The 22981-nt window shown below is 39.2% G+C and overlaps 1 pseudogene; it reads left to right on the top strand.

Moving 5' to 3' along the window:
- The first annotated feature begins 886 nt into the window (after positions 1–886).
- On the top strand, positions 887–21704 carry LOC104379422 (ATP-dependent translocase ABCB1-like; annotated as a pseudogene).
- The last annotated feature ends 1277 nt before the right edge of the window (positions 21705–22981 follow it).

The following is a 22981-nucleotide window of genomic DNA, read 5'->3' as shown; positions in this document are numbered from 1 at the left end:
AGTTGTTGTTTTATATGGTAGTTCAGAAGACCAAGTTAAAGAAGAAAAAGCTATTGCAAAGCTTGCCTGAATAAATATACTTCAGTCTTCATTCGTAAAAATAAACAACAGAAGAACTGAGAGGCTTCTAAATCTTCTGTAACTATGCTCACTTTATTGACAATATTTCTGCTCAGCTACCAATAATTTAAAAGACTGCCTTTAAAGTGACTACATCTGTAGTGATTTGGCAATGTAACTTCTACTTTCAAGTTCAATATCAATCAACATTAAAATATTTGTATTGCCTATAAATATTACATGAGTTATCAAAATACTATATATAAAATATAACTAAATATAGGGTTGTGTTTCCAATTTTTGCTGCATCGGATAACTGTTATGAAGCGATGCTGAAGTGTCTGCTGACATTTTTACCTCTGGGGTCACATTTACCTTGTAGTTCAGAGATGTGAGTGTAGCTGTTGTAATAACACCCATACTAGCTCAAGTAACTAGCTGAGATACCAGTAACAGCAGCACCATGCCTGACAACGATTGGTTTGAGCGATAATATTTACTTAAGCAGGCTCATGGTACACACTGGCTGGCTGGGCCTGTAAACTGGTACACACTGGGTGGCTGGCAGAGACTGTAGCCTTGCTACTACAGTATCATAGTGACTACAATGCTATTTTAAAACTCATCTTGGGTTGTCTACACAAGCTCTGTTTCTATCTTTGGATGTTAGTGCACTATTCCTCATTCTAGACTGTCCTGGGTAGAAATGAAAACAAGTGCATTAAAACCTAGTTCTCTGCTTGTGTTAATATGGCACAGCTGCTGTCTCCTACAGTTTTCTAAGGAAAGGAGTGTAGTCACAAACACAAGCTACTGTTAGTATGCAATGGCTGGATGTGAATGGGTAGGTTGCATCTTCTGTTCACTGATGTTTTAGATTATTTCCCCTCTTCCTTAATTTGCACCAGTGAAGAATTAAGGCCGTGAGCGTTTGCCTTGATTACACATCCCTGACAGCATATTTGCCAATGACCTGGACTGGCAGCTTCACGCAGCTATGAGTAGTTGCAGTTACTTTGCTGTGAGGTCTGCTGTGACTTGTTATGTGGTAACATTAACTTCTAAGACGTCACAGCCATGTATTATGCTAAAATGTCATTAGGAATCTAAACAATGTTTTTTTCCATTTTCTTGATGTGTTATTCTGCACAAGAACCTCAAATTGACAGTTCTTCCAATGCTGGCTATAAATTGAAGCATGTTAAGGAGAATTTGGAATTCCAAAATGTTTACTTCAATTATCCTGCTAGGCCAGGTATACTAAGGTATTACACATGGAGGTGATACAGATTCCTGTAGATAACTTGATTGTACTAAAGAAAAACAATTCCTATAATTAAAAAAAAAAAAAAAGTCCTAGAAATAATGGAAACCTTTGCTTTTGTCTAGAACTGATAAGACATTTTAGCCAGAACTGGTTAGTTAACTATATTAAGAGCCAAACTTTTAAAATAAAATGTAACTGCATGAAATTTCCACTAAAATATAAAAGACTGGAGATCCTTATAAGTCTCAAATATAAAGAAAAAACGCCAATTGTAATAATACTTGGTTTAACCAGGTAAAAATGTTCTAGCAGTATTCTGATCTCCCAAATTGTCCACACTATAAGTCCGGTAAAAGTACCTCTTTGAGAAACTAGCAGCAGATCCAACACCTAGTTTGTTGCATTTACAACGCAAAACCTGCCCCTTTGAAGGAAGAGATTGTTTTGTTTGAGAGCTCTCACTAAGGTAAGTCTTGATGCAATTACCTGAGGAAGAGGTCTGAATGATTTCTGAAAATGCTTTGATTGAGGATGTCTTGGAACATCATCTTTTCAAATGTGAAGGAAGTCTACTTTCACTGATCTCTAAAAGGCGATCTGTTCCCATTTTATTCAGGTAGAATATCAAGAGAGAGAACAGGGCTTTCTTAGTCAACTTTTAAACAAATATACAAAGAAAATATTCCAGCTCACCAGTTTCTAAAGAGATCAATTGGAATCATTTGGCATTTAAATTAGCTGCCATTAGAATCAATATGAAGACCAAGAGGACTACTGTTCTCAGTGAATTCTGCGTCAGGTTTCTAGAACGTTTGTAAGTACAACTGTTCATCTTATCCGAAGATTTTATGATCCTAAGGAAGGCACGGTAAGACACCTCAAGTGAGATGACTGCTCTCTGTGTCACAGTTGTTATAAGTCTAGTTCTGGCCTCACCACCCTGGTTTTAATCACATGGTAAAGTTTCCCCTAAAAAGCCAACCTAGGGAGAGGGGTTCCTTGACCAAAACACTTAGTTAATTTTCGTCTGCTTCCTTTCGCTTAGGTTACCACTGACAGGCAGGATATTAAGACCTTAAATGTAAGATAACTGCAGGAGATCTTTGGTGTGGTGAATCAGGAGCCCGTGCTCTTTGCTACTACTATTGCAGAAAATATTCGTTATGGCCGTGAGGATGTCACCATGGAAGAGATTGAAACAGCTACCAAGGAAGCAAATGCTTATGACTTCATCATGAAGCTACCCAACGTAAGCAAACCTGCTGTCCTGCTGACATAATTTCTTCTAAACTTTCTGGTGCCAAGTAGTTCCTTAGAAGGGATTCTCGTAAACAGAGGAAGCTGTCCCTGGAGCTGTGAATAAGCAGAGCTATGCAGAGCTTTCTCATAACTTTTGAGAGTACTGTTAATTTTCAATCTTTAGGTCATGACTTGGTGAGCATTTGAAGAACTATTGGAATACCAGGGACACAAACGATTAGGCAGGTATATCCAAGTGGGTGTTTATCCTGTAGTGTTTTAGAGGAAGGAGAAAACGCTGCCAAGGTTGCTGACACTGATGTGCCTTTTCTTTATGCCGCCTTTGTTTGGTGAAAGAACTGTGTGGCTGAGTCTTTTGGAAACATGTGGTTGTCTTGTAGAAGTTTGAAACCGTGGTTGGAGAAAGAGGGGCACAGCTGAGTGGAGGCCAGAAGCAAAGAATAGCAATTGCCCGAGCTCTGGTTCGCAATCCTAAAATTCTTCTGCTTGATGAGGCAACGTCAGCTTTGGATACTGAGAGTGAATCAGTCGTGCAGGCAGCACTGGACAAGGTCAGTAGTGCTCATTCATTTAAAGAGCTGCAAGAGAGAACCCTAAAAAGTTTAAGGTAAGCCTGAATTTGGCAAATACTCTCTGTTCATACAAAGATTGGGAACTTTAAATGGAGATGAATCATGAGATGCTTTAAAAAATAACTGCATTAACAGCCTGTTTTAAAATTTACTGGCACTAACTCTAACAGATCAGGTAGACTTCTCCATGGTGAAGTGTTTTCGTAAGTGCACACGGAATTCAGTTAATGATGTTATGGGTAGGACTGAACTGTAGCAGACTTTCCCAAACAAGCTTTAGTCTTTGGAGCAGTGACGAGCTCAACACAGGTTAAGTGCTAAATATTCCCACGCAGGTTTGGGCGTCCATGTGGGCTATGTTTTTATTAACACCCAGCAAAGTAATTCAAAATCACCTTGGGGGTGTCTTCAAGATCAGCTGCTACATGGTGATTGCCGTCTAGACAAAACTTCTAAACCACCTACATGATTGAAAAAAATAGCTAATCCTGTATTTCTTGTTGCCTTCTCTAAACAAACGTATGAGCCATTTACAAAATAGTTCCACCTATTCCTCAGGCTGAATCAACCATACTCTTTGGGGTTTTTTCCTCCCTCTGTTTCTCTCTCTCACTATCCAACTATGGATGTGCTCTGGGTGAGCACAAATTGCCTCCATTTCACAAACATTTACACAATGGTCATAGTTTATCTATGGACAATTTCTTCAGAAAGCATTTTGCCTTCATATGCTATTCTGCCTCAGGAGAAGTACCTTTCTCTACCCACCGTGCGGGGTTGTGTCTGCAAGAATCAGGCAACAGAATCTGCATTCTCATCCTCGAAGATATTTTAGTCCCTAATTTTTACTTGGATTCCTAATAGCCACTAATTTCAGTGAGAGTTAGACTCTGTCCACTAGTCCTAATTTCTGATCATTCACACTACTCTGTGAAACTACGCTAGCTGGCACACTCAGAGATCTTTTTCCCAAACCATATGCTCTAAAGTGAATCCCAGAGACAGGAGGGCAGAGAACTGCTGATCGAGATGTATTTGGTGGGATCACAACTAACTGCTGCAATATGGAAATTATCCAGCTAGTTTAAACAAGTTCCTTAGCCTCTCACCTCCCCCACCTATCTTTAAAATATGTCGTATGGTGAGATGAATCTTCCTGTTGACCTTTCTGGCAGAGCATGCCAGAAAGACTTGCTCAGACTAGACCAGCTCTGATTGCTGATGTTAAGCAAGACGCAGCTAAGCTCTTGTGTGCCAAGGGTTCATTTGTCCTCCTCTTGCCTACTTTTTCTCTTCCTCGTTGTGCTGAGTATGTACCTCTGTAGAAGGTTTACATCAGATCTAGAGAGACCACTTTTCCCCGCCGGCTTCACCAAACCCCTGCCCAATCTCTGTTTGTGTGGATGGGACGTTCTGCTTTTTATAATGAAGGATCTTAACTAGATTTTCTTCTAGAGTTTGATGTGATTTTAACCTTTTAAGATCATCTCGAACATAGTGAAGTTTTCAGACTACCAAGAAAATGCTTAACATTTTTTATAGGATGGTTTGAATGGCTGTCATTTCCAGCTCTTAAAATCATGTGATAATAATAACATATCAGGTTTAGCGGGAAATTCATTGAGAATATTCCACACGTTACAGTTTTCTTTTCTGTTTCCTAATTGTAAAAGATTTTTTAAGCCATTATTCTAGCAGTTCAAAATGTTAAGTGAAGGTTTTTGAACTGAATTATAAAAAACTTGGACTCATTTTTTGGGTCATTAGATATTAATACCAATTTATCCCAGTGCACACTGTCACAATGTGCCTTCAAAAACATCTTTGTCATGTCAAACTACATACTTATAGGATTCACTTTATTATTTGTGAGTAACTAAAAGATAGAAAAACAACATGAATAATAGAAGTACGATTTTAAGTACAATTCTAGATAAATATTCTCAGATAAGTCAAACGAGTAATTTAGAATAAGTATAATTGCTAAGTGATTAATTTTTAATATTTGTGAAATGCTCTAAAATAGAATCATCACTGACATGCTTAATGGTATATAGTCTTTTTTCAGTGAAAAGTGGATACATAACCTGGGAGGATATAGAAGGGGCAGTTTCAAAAAAGGAACGTTTAGATATTTGTGTTTAGAAAGGAATTGTCTGACATCAAAAAAACAGGGTACCTTAATTCATATTTTCACATAAAATAAGTTTTTCAGTACTTGATTTAAGTTATATTTTTCTTTAGTTTACCTCAGAGGAACTGAAAAATACTGTGAAATTCAAAATTTCTCAGTTGACACTTTTGATCTTTTTTTCCAAGGAAAATATTTCAGTTAAAATATTTTGTTCAACTCTAATACAAAGATGGGAAATATTATATGTACTTGACAATGCTAACATGGAGCCATTGTTATGTTGTTTCCTGGTCAGGAAAGGACACACTACACTTTTTATTGCTCATTGTTTCTCAACGGTTCGAAATGTGTATTATAGCTGTACTTGAAATTATGTCATCACAGAACAAGGGACTCATAATGAATTAATAGAACAGAATGGAATTTACTACATGCTTATTAATATACGGGTAGCTTTTTCAGATTTTTTTTTCATAGCTTTTATCATATTGTATGCTAGTGATCTGACTGAATTAAGTTGCTCCTAAAAGTGCCTCCAATGTTGCAGTATTTTCTCAGTAGAGAAACTTTAGAGAGAAAAAAGCTACCTTAAAGAGTGCTAAACCTCATACCAAGAAATCTTCATGTTAAGTAAAATATGCAAGTGTAATTCAAAGTTGTGAACTACAGGAATTCTAAGCAAAAATTTTTTTTTAAAAGCGCGACATTAAAAATAAAGTATGTGAGAAGGTGAAAATGAAGATTGTGGAAAAAATGAAGTTCTGGAGCAGATCAATTCTCAGAATGCTTTTCCAAATCATAGAATTATACAATAACTCGGGTTGGAGGGGACCTCAGTGGCTCATCTAGTCCAACCCACGCTGACGTTAGATGGGTTTCTCAGGGCCATGTCCTCTTGGGTTTGAAATACCTCCAAGGATGAAGACTCCACACCCTCCTCAAGTCACCTGCTCCAGTGCCTCCCACCCTCATTGTGAAAGCTCAAACTCTTTTACGCAAGTACTTTTGCAAACCACCAGCATCTTAGTGACTCAGGCTCCTGAAGTTTTGTCATTCAGACGTGGTCTGTCTTAAATATTTTTATTACCTCTCAAGCTGTCTCCTGAACTTCTCAAGCAGATTTTCTCAGGCCTTAACTTCGAAGCAGCTGAAAGTATTGCTCCTATTCTTCACAGGTCTCTTCTCATGTTGAAAGTCCCTCTTGTTGACTTTCTGATTCTTTTTTACTTTAGGACTCTCATATCATTTTTGCGTTTTAAAGAGGCTTTCCGGTGAGCGTCTTCAGCTAACTTAGTTAACTGTCCTGTATGTTTTCAGAATAGTTTATCATGACAAAAAAAAGAGAAAAAATTCTCTGTGGCTAAAACTTCCCCCCTCCCATAATTGTAAGTATATCGGCAAGTTTTTCGCTGAATACAGAGACAGAGGGCTTAATGAAACTTCAGTACTTGATTGCTCTTTGTAAAATTAGTCAGTTCTTACCAATCTTCCATTTACTAAAAGGAATTGTTGTTTTCTTATAGAATTTATCATCATTTGAAAGTACAGGATAATATAGAATCACAAAATCATTGATGGTTTGAGTTGGAAGGGACCTTAAAGATCACCTAGTTCCAGCCCCAATTCCATGAGTATGGACACCTTCCACTAGATCAGGTTGCTCAAAGACTTATCCAATCAGGCCATGAACACTTCCAGGGAAGAGGTACCTACAGCTTCTCTGGGCAACTTGTTCCAGTGTCTCACCAGACTCACAGTGAAGAATTTCTTCATGATATCTAAACTAAATCCACCCTCTTTCAGTTTAAAACCATTACCCCCTCATCCTGTCACTACACTCACTGATAAAGAGTCCCTCCTCATCTTTCCTATAGGCCTCCTTTAAGTACAAGAAGGCTGCTGTAAGGTCTCCCTGGAGCCTTCTCTATGCTAAACAACCCTAACTCTCAGCCTGTCCTCACAGGGAACATGTTCCAGCCCTCTGATCATCTTTGTTGCCCTCCTCTGGACCCGCTCCAACAGGTCCATGTCTTTCCTGTACTGAGGACTCCAGGTGGTTTCTCACCAGAGTGGAGTAGAGAGGGAGAATCACCTCCCTTGACATGCTGGCCACAGTTCTTTTGATGCAGGATTGCAGTTGGTGTGCTGGACTGTGAGTGCACATTGCAGGGTCATATTCAGTTTTTCATCCACCCATACCCTCAAGTCCTCTGCCGAACTGCTCTCCATCCTCTCAGTGCCCAGCCTGCATCCATATAGGATTGCCACAACCAAGGTGCAGGACCTTACACTTGGCATTGTTGAACTTCACGAGGTTCACAGAGGCCCACCTCACTACCCTTCTGTATGACCGTAAACAGTTTTTAGCATCATACTGTGTTTCATTTCAGGCATCAGGAACTGAGAATCGGTTACAGGAAGAAGGTAATGCACCAGCTGTCTCAGGAAGCATGGAAGGGATCAATGCTGACTGGACAGAAAAGATAATCCACTCAGAGAAGCATAAAAAAGTCCGGAGTACAGGATGATAAACTTGATGTAAAAGCTGTTCAGCTTGGGAGTCTCTCTATATTCTTACCTGCATGTGTTTTCCATAACTAAAGGGATAAGAAAGAAACGTGATCCCACTCAAGAGGGAGTAACTTTTTAAGAAAATGTGCGAAGGCAGACTACATGTCTGGTTAAAGACTAGAAATTGACAAAATCACACAAGGATTCTATGGAAACAGATACAAACAAGCAGATTCCTTGATATTACTATTTAATGAGCATCTGATCATCAAAAACATGTTCAATTCGCAAGCAAAACTTTCTTGTAAAACTACGTTTAATATGAAATAATGTGTTGGTGTTTGTGCTATTTCAAAAAGGATATATGGTTGTTAATGCAACTTAGGTTTGAGTTTTGTGTTCCCATATCTTTATTAAACTTTTAGGTCTGTTGTGTTTATGCTTACATGTTAAGAACACCATACCATGCATCATCCAGTTGTAATCCAAAGTGATTCTCTTACGTAGCCTAATGGGTGATGTGCAGACTAAAGTTTTTAATATTATAATAACTCTATTTCATGTTATAGGAGATCAGCTGGTTTGATAATCCTAAAAATAGCACTAGAGCATTAATTAGAAGACTTGGTAACGATGCCTTGCAAGTGAAAAGAGTAAGTAAAAAGCACCGGCATTTTTCATAGTATGGAGTAAGCTGCAGATTAGATTCAGGAGGTAGAAATCCTGCACACACGGTCAGCTGGAAGCTGTTATTATTTATTAAAAAATGTTGAGTGTGTTTGGTGCCACACAAAAATATCATATCATAATAATAAGTAAGATACATATTTTATTTTTTTCCTTTCAGTTCATACTAATGTTCAGTCTTGTTATCACTATAAATGAGTCATCCAAGGAGTCTGTTTATTTAAAGTTATTTATCCAACCTGCTTTGATGTCTAGAGAGCATTGTGTTTCCATGCTAAATGTTACAAATATTAACAAAATGCGGAAGTATATGCCTCAAAATGAGGATTGCTATCATTGCAGCACTGTGTTTGTTCACATGCTTAAAGGTAAAAGTGGTCAGAGAGAAAAAATGGCCATCTCAGACTCCGAGTTGGGAAATGTCATGCTTCAGGAGACCTGTCGAGTTTGAAGTCATGGTTCTACTTATTAAAAAGATGAGATTTATGAAATGCCATTGTGTTTTCCTGAGCAAAACCTGAAAAAAAGACTATAAGTCTGAGAACAGAGGAGGAAGACTAGATAAAATATTGAAGACTTGAGAGAATGATCTGTACAATAGAATGTTTTTTCAGAAGATAGGATAAAGCACTTAGTACTGCAGAATGTTTAGACCAAATTAAGCACTTTCAACAATCCTCTGGTAAATAAATCTCAATTGTCTAGGTTACAAATATTTTCTGTCTAGTTTTCAAACAAATCGGAGTAATTTACAATAGTTTCACTCTTTTCCAGGCTATAGGTTCCAGACTGGCACTGGCCAAAAGGTAGCTAATCTTGGGACTGGAATTGTTTTGTCATCAATCCATGGCTGGCAGCTGACTCTTCTGCTTGTAGCCATTACGCTAATTTTGCTTAACAGGAATGATTCAAATGAGGATGCTTGGTGGACATGCAAAAAAAAAAAAAAAAGAAGAAACTGGATGCCACAGGAAAGGTGAGCTCAGTGATGTTTTTATCTGCTTTTATGTTGCTTAACAGTGATGTTGGTGATGGATCAAGAATATACTCCTCAAAGAAGTCAGTCTGCCTGTTCTGTCAAAATGGTGATACAGCAAATATAAAGCTGAAAATTGAAAACGTGAGTTATTAATTTATGTTCTCAAATAGTTTGTAGCATACTAAGCATTTTAAAAGTCCTGGGTCCTTCATGCTCTTCCGGAGTCTGCACTCTTGTCCCCTATTCTTTCCCAGCACTCTTTTCATCTTTTTCTTGTTTATTTCTTTCCAACTTGTTTCCTTTCAGTGCCCTTCTCCTCTACTTGTCACTTATCTTCTCCTTCTCTCACCTTGCAGTTCTCTGTGGGCTTAGTATGAAAAGGCACAGTGTAGAAAACACCAGTAACAGAGCTGCATGAAACCATCACGGTGACAGTGTAGCTGACCGTGCCCTGCAATCCTTTGCTCTCATCTTCATTCCTTCCACTCTCAGCTGGCAAGTGAAGCAGGAGTCTGGGAATCTGCATCAAAGGAAAATGTGAGTGTGGCAGCAAAGAGCAAGGCTGTTACTTCTTTTCCTAACTTAGATGACAATTCTTTTCTCACTTCCCAAGACGTGCTGCCTCAGAACAGAATGTGCTTTGTGCGGACTGGGTTTTGACACACCCCAAGCAGCACAGCACCTGTGTCCTCTTCTCTGCTGCCCTTTCTCTCCTTCCCATTATACCACAGTCAACATATCACAAATTTTGTGGTGTTTTGAACAACAAATCTTACTCAGAGTTCCTCTCTTTCCATTATCTACATAAGAAAGTTCTCAGAGGCATTTCTGTGCCTCCAGGCTGATTAGACAATGTTTTTGTGTGTTCACTCCTAGACCTCTTAACACTAAAATAAAAAGAAAGGAAATTCCTCTTGGTTTTACCTGTCAGGCATTTCAGTATAAACCTACATAGCAGTGATTCATTGTAAGGTCAAATCACAAGGCATCCAGAGAATGTTATCTGCTGGCACATGTAAATGAGTATTCTCTAATAATATTTTTTCCTAGTATAAATGCAACAAATACACAAGAGAATTCAAGGGAATTAAATAATATTTTATTTATTGCAAATTCTGGAACAGTTTTCAGGTGACACTTACAATGCAACTTGAATTTAACAAGGTCTCACAACGCTCCTTTGAAATAAGTATCCAGTACAATCATTGTTTGATCTGGCTAAAATTGGTATCTATGTCTCTTTCCATATCATATAATGATTGCACCGGATACTTATCAGTCTCAGCTGATAAAAGAGTGAGGAAAAGGCAAGAGAGGGTAATGCAAGGACCAGAAGTGAATCTTGGAAACCTCTGTGAGCCCACAGGTTGGCTGTTAGAAAAACAAAGAAACAGCCCAAAACAATCTTGCTTCTAAGAAGAGCGAATTCATTACAGGTTGTTAGTGAGACAACTGTAAAGCTTCTCAGCCTTAAAGTATATTTAAATCGGTCATGTAGGCAAAAATTTCACTTCATCTGTCTGTAAAGCTATTCTTATCAGTAATACAGGCATAAAGAAAATGTGATGTTTTTCTTTGTAGGGGAGCCAGATAATATTTACATGCAGTTATGTTAGTTTTTCCACATTAGTTAATTATTTCAATGTCTTATCCCTCATGTTATTTAGTCTTTTGTGTTTCTTATTTGTAGGCTGTCTCAGCACTTTTTCTGTTTATTATGTAGGAGTAAAGATGTAGAAAGAAGGGTCTGCTGAGTGCATGGGTACACTTAAGTTTTTGGAGGTTAGCTCTCATGTTTAGAGCTGCTAAGCTTTTCTTTTTTCTTATGGAGTTGAAGGCTGAAAGTCATGTTTACTTCCAAACTGTTTTCTGCCTTTACAGTAAAGGTCGATGTTTCACAAGCCTAGAGATGCTTCACTCACACTAAAATAAGAAGTTAAAAGCAGTTTATTTTTAAAAGAACATATGCATTGAAAAAAAGAAATCTGTTTTTCTTTACATGATAATCAAGAAAAAATTTAAGATTCCATCTCTGATTATTCATAAAGTTTTACCAAACAAGTAACCTTAGTGAGTGCTTTCTTACACACTGAAATACTTTAAAGTTGTCTCATAGTCAAGTTGTTTACAGCTGATTATCATTATCTCATGCCAACTTGGAGACTATTCGCAAGAACGGTTACACAGTTGTTACATGATGACCTGAATATCTAGTTTTGCAGACTATATTAATTAAAACAATTTTTTGCAGATTCCCAGTTTCTGGTAAAATTTAAAACATATGTATTTCCATAGCAATTCAGCAAAAGGTTTCACTCTCAACATATCAAGAAAAACTGAAGGAAAACAATTCCTAACCATTTTTTTTAGCTTTAGGTCAAAAAATCTACTCTTTGCTTTGAAGAGGGGTGCTTTCTTGAAAAACACCTGTGGAAAAATGCCATCTTCATGCATCAGAGATAAAAATAAACTACTCTTATTGAAAGGCAGTGCAGAAACAACATAGCTAAAAGAGAGTAAATGTATTTCATGCTTTCCTTATGAGCAGCAGAATTAATCACACACTTATCTAATGCAGTCGGTTAGCTCCTGGTATCGATGAGCACATGACAAATCGTGTGGTACAAACACTACAGGGGGCTTTTATGAAGGTAGGGGGATTCCACAGTGTACGAATTTTACATGGGTGACAATACATGAGAAAGAATTCAGAGTGAGTCCCAGGTCCTAGGTGACTTTCTAACAGTGGATAATTTATAAATTTATTTTCCCATAAAATGAGTTCATTAGAATTAAATTATGACCTGGAATGAGTATAGTTCTCCACAAATATACTTTACAAAATCTCTTTCCAAAGTGCTTTACATTCTGAGTTTTGATTTGCTGAATTCTTGATGAAGGCTAAATCGTTTTTATTAAAAGATTTGCTGATTATGTTATTTAACTACAAGTAAATCCACTTAATGTTCGGGGACCATGATTAAGGCATGAGCTTCCACTAGTTTACAATCAAGGTTGGGCACCTAACATCATTAATAGTTTTGGAAAACTTCTACCCACTATTTTTTCTTCTGTGGCAAACCAGGAGGATTTTCAAAGATATAAAATTAATAGGAATTAGATGCCAAGCTGTCATATGGGCCAGGAAAATCTGTCTCTACATTTTTAAGAATGGTCAGTGGTTTTGAGTTTCTCGTTTAGGAGTTTTAAATGGCCAGAGTTTTTGAGTTTTTCCTTTAGGAGTTTTGAATGACTCCTGATTTTCAAAAAATGCTGAGAATGCACCCTAGGAATGACAATCTCTTTATGGGTGAGCTCAAAATCACTAGTTGCTTTTGAAAATGTGAACATATGTTTACTTTGCAGTTCCAAATGCATTTGCAGGTGATCTAGGCTTGTTCAGTTTATCCTGACTGAGCTCCTGCAGCAATGACAACTGGAATTGTCCTCGTGACGGGTTACACAAGTCCAATAAACCTCCATTGCTGGCCTGTGCTAAAATTTATGATGTCTCAACTTCACTGCTATAATCTACACTAATTGGATACACTTAACAACAGCATATCTATAAGTGTTGCAACCACGCTTTCAACAGCATTGGAGACATACTTCTATTGCAGTTATTCTATTTTATGGATTATGTTTTAAAATTTCCATATAATCTTGTTTTTCTGCTGATGAATATCTGCTCTTTGATGCAGATTGCTTCTGAAGCCATTGAAAATATTCAAACTGTTGTTATTTTGACTCAGGAAAGAAAATTTGAGCTTATATATGGACAAAGTTTGCAAGTATCGTATAGGTAAAAGAACACTTCTTAAATGTAATTAAATATTTCTTTTTAAAATGAACATAAACTAGCACCAATAAACTGAATCACAATTTATCTGTCAATGCATCATAAAATCTTTCATTCCAAATTCAGCTTTGATATAAAAAAATATAGATTATCTTTCCTTTCAAGCTAATGTTCTTGACATTTTAGGTAATGTTCTGAAGGTAATGTTCTAAATGACTTCCCCCTGGCTCCCCCTCCAAAGTCTCCATGATGTTGTTATTGGCTGCTGCAATCCTGGAAATTGAATAAATTCTTTATTCATTCTTATAATCATGAGCCCTTTCTTGTTACGGAATCCATTATTTAACAAATCAAAAGTCAGCTTTTATCTGCATGTTTAGGTAAGATTTTTACAAAAATCAGTGGGATTTTCCCAAGGAAGGAACCAGAAGGGTGGACCTGCATAGCAGCTTCTGCGTTTTCTCATGTCATTTTATCGAATTGAAGTCACTTCTGCTTTGTAGAAATTCTGAAGTTCTCAATGATTTTCCTCATGTGTCAGTTATTAAAACCTGGAATTTCACCTGTATTATAATTTGGAAAATAATTTTAATGAATGTATGAGGTGAAGATAATAGAAATTGTACGTGTTCAAAATATTTAGTTAGAGTAATTTCTTCTTCTATCTCAATAGTCTCATCAGCTTTAGCAGACCGAGAGGAAACTGGAGCTTACAGGAATGATGATGTCTTAGGTTAAGATCTTACAAAAAACTGAAGATTATTTAAAATACTAAGGACTTGTGGATTCCTTTGAACTGTAGGATACTCTTCACATTCTTGATTGCCATGAGTGAATGTACAATATGATTATGATCATACGTTTTTTCTGTTACAGAAATTCTGTAAAGGCAGTACATATCTTTGGATTTACTTTTGCCTTTACACAGCTATTACGTACTTACGCTGGGTGTTTTAGGTTTGGTGCCTATCTAGTGAAAAATTGACATATGCAGTTTAAAGATGTGCTTTTGTAAGTATCTCTTTGTTAGGTTCTTTTTTGTCCATGTGGGAAAATATGTTTGATTTTTCTATAGGTATCATGAAATCATGGAGTATAGAACTGAAAAAAAATCAATAAGTACTTCTGTCTTTCATTCTTCACCCTTACATTCCCCTTCCTTCCTTACACTATTAAAAATCCAAAATAAGCAATGCTTTTAGACTGTGTTTAGCTACATACATACAATTTCCCTTGCAATCAGGTTTCCCAGAGTAAAAAGAAGGCAACATGAAGACAGGCAAAGCAAAGCCATTCCTTGTTTTCACGGCCAACAAGGCTTCTTTAACAACAGAATCACATGCCTTGGCTGTTGGGAGCGTAGGTGGACAAGATTAAAAAGTAAGTAGAGCAAGTCATGAGTGAAACTCAGGTGAGGAAATTATGAGCCCTAGGACAGGAGAGGTGGAGAGCAGGAGAAAGGTTTGGCAGTCAGTCAATCTGGAAAATGCCCAGACAGCCTCTCCAAGTGTTTCCAGTGAGTTGTTCCCACTGACTGGCGCCTTTCCAATCTTCTCTTTCCTCCCTTCCTATCACCAGCATCTAACCAAGTATTTTGCTTTTCACCCTGCAGCTGAAATCCCTGTCCGTGTTTGTCAATAGCCACCTTGCCTCACATGCACATCTCATGCTTGCTTTCAGCACTTGCCACACTCTTGCCTGACAAAAAATGCTGCTGAAGCTAAAGCTGCTTCTTACTCTGATTACACCAACCCCTTCTCAAACACCAGCATTACCCTCCCATCCCCTGCACATTCAAGTGAATCCCTTCTTCTTGTGTGTCTCCTCTCCTACTGCACTTTGCTCATTCCAGGTTTCATGTCTCTTTCTCATCTCTCATTTGGCTTTTGCCTTTTCTCCTAAATTCAAGGACTTGATTGTGCCTGGAAGACTGGGCTGTTCAAAGGAAATGTTGAATGGCAAATTTGTCCATAATCCTTAAACTGCTCCACAACTAATATATTCAATTTTATGGATGAAGAAACTGAGCTGCAAAGAACTATATGTACATCCCGCCACATCTCATGCATTAAGAACAGAAAGAAGAATCAATGCATCCATTTCTAATAAATTCAGTCAAGTGGGGAAGGAAGGGGAGCTTGGAGTGCTGCTTCACAGAGTTTGCAGTTGACAGCTCTTACCCTACCTCAGCCTTATTTATCTGAAGCCCCCAAGCTGCGCATAAAAGCTCTTCTTGCCTTTGACACATCAATGCCAATAAATTTTTCTCCTTTCTGTCTTTACAGAGTGTTTTCAGCTATTGTATTTGGTGCAACGGCATTAGGACAAAACACTTCTTTCACTCCAGACCATGCCAAAGCCAAGATGTCAACTGCCCTCTCATTCATGCTGTTCATTCACCCTCCATAGACAGCTACAGCAAGGACGGAGAGAAGCCTGTAAGTAATCACAGTGTTACGCACAGCGTAGCATACTCGTCTAATTTATTTCAAGCCTGTTTTTCTTTTTTTTCTCCCACCCACATCGTAGGTACTGAGAACAGGTACTGTGCGAGCCCATTCACATCTGACTCATTCAGCCAAACTGGGGTTAAGCTTTGCTTTGTGTCTCCTCATGCCAAACCTCATCTGCCTCTTGGTGAAACATCTTTAAGAGCCAGTGGAAATAGGGTTAATGCAGCAGAGATCATTTTTCAAGACTTTCTTCCATGAAGCTACTTGAGCATGGATCTCGAACATACAACAAGGCCGCTAACATCTAACCAGAAATTTTTGAGGGATAACTTATTTGCAAGTTGTTCATAATAAATTATCACATACTTTAGTAATCAACAATGCCTATGAACATATGGATGTATGTGGCCTGTCATATAATAAAGAGGACAGAATGTTTGAGACAACCATCACATATTGTGTTTATTATGTATATGTATGCCTATATGTGCATATATATACACACATAAACACATGATGAAGGAAAATAGCTCTGAAGTCTTATGAACTACTATACATTTGAGCTGTTACGTTGATTGGTCATTTGCATATGTCTATATTTACGTTTTATATATACTCATTCATATTAACTATATTTATTCTTATGTAGGCATATGTCAATATTACACATATCATATTACATTTTTTAGTAAATTAATTAGAAAAGATCTTGAAGTAGAAGAATTGATTCTGTGTGCAGATGAAAAATAATAGGTTATTTTTCAGGATCTTTAAGGACAAAAATGAAAAAAAAATCAGGAACAAACATGCCAGGAATCTAAACCAGGTCCTTGCACAGCAGACAGAAGTCAGCCATCTAGAGTTATTTCTACTTTTGAAAATGTAATCTTGTTTAACAGATGGTGTAAGAGAAGTTGTCAGAATTTGTGTTTATAGAACAGAATTTTAACGAAAATATGCCTGCAGAGTAGAATATTTAGGAGAGAATTTGTGTTTTCACAACAGCTTCTCACCACATATTAATTTCTGGGAAAAAAAGAAGTCTGAATCTTTGGAAGAACTCCCACAGATCTCTTTTAGCAATACCTTTCATAGTCTTTTATAATCTGCTCCATTAGCCTAAAAGATTGACCTAACTTTACTGTTTCAATCAGAAAATATTTGGTGGAAACATAACATTCAACATTATGGTATATAACTATCCCACCCGACCAGAGGCCAAAGTGCTCTGAGGTTTGAATGTGAACATATAAAAAGGATAAACTCTGGCTCTTGCTGGCAGCAGTGGCTGTGGACAGAGCACTGTTGTTCAGCTGCATGAGAGATTTTTATGATACACTCAGTGGAGAAACGGTACATGTTCCACATCGAAGTGAAAGTTGCAGGTACATGATACATGCTTACTCTGTTATTAATATAATTTATTTGCTTTTTTCCCTCCCTTAAATATTCTCATTATATGTAACCACTCACTTTTGTTAGTGTTTCTAATGTGGTTTTTTTTAAGTATTTTTTGAAAATTAAGGGCAGGAACACATGGATTTTCAATATTTTCTACGCAATCATGGTGAAAGCGGCAGGATAGTAAAATTTCTAAATTTCCCATACCATTTCAAGTTACTAGAACAAGATCCAATGGAAAGAAGTTGCTACACTGGCCTCACCAGAGCCTACTGGTATCACTGAGATTTAGTTTAATTACAATAAGGACAAAACGTTGGAAATTTAACAGCAATACTCCTTAGGGTAGCCACAGAACTTCATTGCATCGTCACCCAGCACATAAAAACTGAGGGAAGATGAAAAAAAACTGAAAAGCTCTTCTTGGATCTTGAAGCATCTGGAGACTGCAGATAGATGTCTGTGCATTCCTAGGATAATTTTGCACTTGCAAGTGATCTCATATTTCATCTGTTTCTTCACTTACATCTGTATTTCATCCATAGTCAGGGCTTTAGTTCAGAGTATTCAGATCCTTCCTCTAAACATCAGAGAAAATGGTGACCACCAGACTTCCCAAACCCAGATATCTGCCTCCCACCATAGTCCTGACTCTCTGTGAAAGGCCAAACAGTAATGTGTAACTCAAACTGAACTGGAGCCTGAAGTACAGATAGCCTCCTTGACAGATGGAGATGCTGGAGTGACCTTTTGGATTCATCGGACTGTCATTTGAGAGGTAAGGACATCTGACTCCCAGGTCAGCACAGCGAAGATGGGATAAAGCTCCTAATAAAGGAAGTGGCTGTGGAAACAGTTTGGGATATAGATCTTCTATTGGTTTCTGAAACAGATCTTTCTGTCATGAGCATAGTATCAAATGTCTCTAGTACTGATAGGAAGATGGCAGATAAAGTATTGGCTGTTTTGGTTAGGGTGATAAGCAAGCAGGGTGCAACATATAAGCTTCATACATCTGGAGTTTTTCAAGATTTACAGAGATCTCTGATGTTATTGTATTTATCACAAATATAAATAGACTTTAACACTCATCTCTCCATCTCTGCTGCAGCACATAAGTGTGTAAGCTGACAGGCTCAGGGCATGGAGTGGTCTGGATGCCCTGTCTGCTAAAGATAGATACACATATGAAAAACTCCAAACAAGAAAAAAGAAAAAAGTGTTGTCAAGTACTATGATTAATATATATTATTTCTGACTTTTTAGCTCCTGGATGGTCAAATTGCAAAGACTCTAAATACCCAGTGGCGGAGAGCTCAGATCGGTATCGACTCACAAGAATCAATGCTATTTGACTGCACTATTGCTGAAAATATTCCATGTGGGGATAACAGTCGGGAGGTGTGACATGAGAAAATTGTTAATGTAGCAAAAGAAGCCAACATTCATTCCTTCACTGAATCACTACCAAAGGTAATCAAGCTCTCATTTCCAACTTGCAGCTGTGAAAAAAACCCCATAGTGCCTTTCCATGCTTTCTTGAATAAGTACATGTTAAAAGCATTTATTTTTTTTCCCTGACTTACTGAATTAAACATTGAAAATTGGGATTCTCTCCCCCTGCAGAAGACCCGAAGGAGAAGCAGAGAGCTAGGAGGTGACAGTGGCTGCAGGCAGCTGCTCAGTCCCATTGCTGCAGATGCCTGAATGGGAGAGGTCTTCATCTCTGCAGGATAAGTCTCTCTTAATGAAATAACCTGGGTGATATTGATACTCAGGCAAGTAATTCCAGATGGAAGAGCATGGAAGAGTAACAGACAGGCAGAAAAAGAGGATGGGTACTTCCTTTCAGTTAAGTGAAAGCAACAAGAAAATGCCAAGGCCAGTGAAGGAGTGCTGGTCTTGCTCTCCTGTTATGAACAGTATCTCAATAGCCAGGTGTGTAAAGCCACACACGCAGAGTTGGCTTGCAGAAATGGGCAGAAACCCACCATCTTGTTCTCACTTTCTTCTCTCCCTTTCCCTATTTATACCTGTTGTTACCCGCTGGTTGCATCTGACGTGTCAAGCTGAGTCCCTGGTACAGTGCACCTTTCTGCTGTAAAATAAACAGCACCTTGGAGGTAAAAGCAGTTTCAGGTTTTCTATATTGGCTGTGAATAATTATACTATAAAAAAAAAAAAAAATCCCAGAAGTTGATCTGCTTGTGTCCCACTGAGCATCTGCTGGCAGGTGAATGCAAGCAAAGGCTCTTCCTACCTGCTGTCTGAACTGATGAGCTGAAGCGAACACCTTCTTGTCAGCTTGCTGTTGTAGGAAATATGGGCTAGGACAAATATTTCTCAGTCAATAAATTCCTACAGGCTTAAGAGTTGGTGGGTTTTCCCTGTGAAGCCTCATCCCTTAGACGAGGGATGTACATTGTTCACACAGCAGGTAATCAAGGAGTGTTACAAACAGGAGAGCACAGAATGGGAATCTTGAGCAAATTTGCGTCAGCTTTAAAACGGCGCAAGGTATATGCAATTTTGAATTTGACTGGCTTCTCGTTAATCCTGAATCACTCACAATGTCTCTCAGGCTGAGTTTTCAATTCTTATGAACTGGGGTGGTGAGAGAAGAGCTGACTGCCCCGGGCTGCTTGGTGCTAAACTGAGTCTTCGGTTTGCTCTTGGCAAAGTCACAGCCTCCCTCTCGCACCCTATGCTCAGCTTCTCTGCACCTTGGTCCACTACCCCAGAACCAATGACACTGCTCTCACTCGGCATCACGGGGTTTGCTCTGCAGTTAAATACACTCAGAAATGTGTTTCTCAGCTCGGCTACTGGATGTAGGCTCCTCACCCACACCTGTCCCAGTGACTGAGAAAGGGACTGCCCCAGGCTCATCCCTCGGTGGAAATGCAGCTGAAATGTCACTCTACAGGATTAGGTCCAAATCCAGGTTTACACTTGTGTTTACTTTCTGTAGCTAGAAATACTGTACATGTGTGGGACGCAAAAGAACCCAGCTCTCCGGTGGTCAGAAGCAACACATTGCTATTGCCCAAGCTCTTGTATGGCAGCCCTAAATCCTGCTGTTAAATGAAGCTACCTCTGCACTGGATACAGAAAGTGAAAAGGTACCTTGGCTTTTTGTTCCCCTTGGGAATGGGGATTTGGAACTTGGCTGGTTATACTGTGGCTGGGACATATAAGCACTAAAATGCCGAATGGGACATAGAGGACTTTTATGAAAAAGCGTTTCTATTTATTCCTTACTTGTATAACAAGCTCAAATGTTCCTTATGGAAGAACTGAAGCTTTTTGAGTGACTATAGAGGTCTCTCTCTTCTGGGAAGCAACTCAGAGGCTGTCCCTACACTTGGAGTCTTTGGGATGCCAAGTAACGACAGGCTGTCCGGCAGCCCAGGCTCGTTGAGAAGCAGCAGAAACTCTCCTCGCACGGACATCCTGGCTGTCCCTTGCAGCTTTCAGCAGCATGGCAGGCTGTCGTCTGCGTTTTGGAAACAGACCAACAGCGCAAAGGAAAAGCACGGGACTGTGATAAAAGGAAGGTTGCAGGGATGGAGACGTTATCAACCTAGAACAAATATGCCTTACAAACAGGAGGCTCTTTTTTTTTGTAAAAAAAACCAAACAAACTTACCCCCCATCTCAAAGCAATTCAGTATTATCAATTTTCAAAATAATTTTATTGCAACATTTGGCACTTTTGTGGCCACAGAGCTCAGAACATCAGGTAACATTAAAGAATTCGTTCAGTAACCCTCAGAGTATTAAAAAAAAACAAAAGGAGGGGGATAAAAGTGTGTGTACTAAGTACACCATACTTAGTGCTTAGAAACTAGAATACAAAATTGCCCAGCAAGTTATTTGATTATACCATGATTTTATAATGGAACTATTTGGGGGATTAAGTTGTAAATATTTAATGAGTGGGACTGAAATGTCAAGCTGTTTTCCACGTTGTGTAAAGTGATTGCTTAAAGTGAGCAAGAAAGCACCTGGCTCGCAAAAGGAACCAGACTAATCTGTTGGGGACGATTTCTAAAACTGACCAAGAGCTGGATGCGGGACTAAGGGCCAGGCTGCAACCCTGGAGAAGCCTGCTTGACCTGACTTCTTGGGTGAGTGACAGTATGAATGCATGCACACCTGCACACGCTGTCTGTCCCCTGTCCCTCACCCTAGATGTACAAGCAGGGATCTGAACCAGTCATCAGGAGTGAAGTTATTTTCCTCCCTGGCCACAGAAACGTCACCTCTGTCACTGCTCTATCACAGATAACAGATGACAGACTAGGGGCATCACAGGTGGAAACAGCTGCTGTATTTGGTTTTAATTCACCTTTTGGTTTGTTTGTTGTGCAGATTGTCCAGGAAGCGCTGGATAAAGCCAGAGAAGGTCGCACCTGCATTGTGATAGCTCACCGCCTTTCTACCATCTAAAATGCTGACAAGATTGCCGTGGTCCAGAATGGCAAGGTTGTAGAGCAAGGGCCCCATCAGCAGCTCCTGGCTGAAAAAGGCATCTACTGTTCTCTGGTCAATGTTCAAAGTGGGCCATGCAATGTGTAGTGGGCAGCACCTGTTGCTGAAGTGCAGCTGTACAGGTGGTTCAGGCTTTTGTGTGAGACTACTAAAGATGTTTCACTACTTCTGGTTTTGGCAACATTGTGTAAATAGTTTTCTTAAATCCCATAAACTAATAACTACTTGAGGTACATTTGCTTTAAGAACCCAAACCTCTTCTTCCAACAGCACAAAAATTCATAGTTGCTCAAATCAAAGATTACACAGCAGTTACAAAAAGCCCCGCTGGCTTGCCAAACTGCAAAGGAAAGGACCCTGGGTGCAGAGGGCCCCTCTGTCCTTCAGGTGCCAAGAGGATCAGCTCTGCGGCACCCAGCATGGGTGCTCACAGGAGAGGGATGCACGTACAAAACCAGGGAGAGGGTTTGAGGGCCAAGGCACAGGAGGCAGAACAGGCTGGTCTTTTGGGGGCAGGGAATAGCACAGCGTGCAGCCTAGGGACAGCAGCAAGCTGTTACATAGAGAGCACTAGTGAAAAGGGATGGGAGCTCATTCGTCTGTTCAGGTTTTCGGGGTTGTGTTTTCACCAGTCAATCGTAACTGTGTGTTCCAACTTTGCATTCTCTCCAAACTCCAGCAAGTGATGTGAATTAAGGCCATGAGATGGTTGCCAGCAAGAGGCCAAAAGAGCTTTCACAAAAGCAGTCTCTGGAAAGAAAGAGGGTAGCTATTGCCTGTGCACAAACATGCCAGCACTCAGAGGCAGAAGGAAGGCAGAGATGTGTTCCTCAACAGCCAGGCCCAAAGCGCCATTCCAGGTACGACTGTTTCTAAATAAATGTATGTGCAACCCAGAGTAGGGGAAAAAGGAAGCCTGTTGGAATCGGCAACTGGCTCAGTCCTACGAATGCAGAAACGTGGCTCCTGTTCTTGGCTTGCCAATGCGCTAATGAGCGTCACCAAATTCTGCAACCCCCTGCTTTAGTCTCAGTGTCTTCAAAGAAAATGGTGCCTGGCCTACGACAATGGGGCTGCACAGCTTAACCAGCCTGACCCGAAAGCAGAGCCCCTCCTGCATCGATTACAGGTTTTCTCAAATCCACACAGACAGAAAAAAAATAAATAAAAAAAAAAATCTGTTTAGTAGAGCAACTTCGAATCAAAAATGCTTCTACAACAAGGAAACTAACACCACACTCATGAATTCATGCATCCACAGCACGTAACAAGTAGCTCCAAAAACTCATAGACTTTAATTTTGTTCTCTCTGGATACACTTCTGTCTGTAGGCACAGCACAGACTGGCCCAGCTGAACAGGAAA

Source organism: Tauraco erythrolophus, chromosome 7 (genome assembly GCF_009769465.1).
Source record: "Tauraco erythrolophus isolate bTauEry1 chromosome 7, bTauEry1.pri, whole genome shotgun sequence".
NCBI classification, from domain to species: domain Eukaryota; kingdom Metazoa; phylum Chordata; class Aves; order Musophagiformes; family Musophagidae; genus Tauraco; species Tauraco erythrolophus.
The sequence above is the reverse complement of the archived record's forward strand: the minus strand, read 5'-3'. Positions and strand labels throughout refer to the sequence as shown.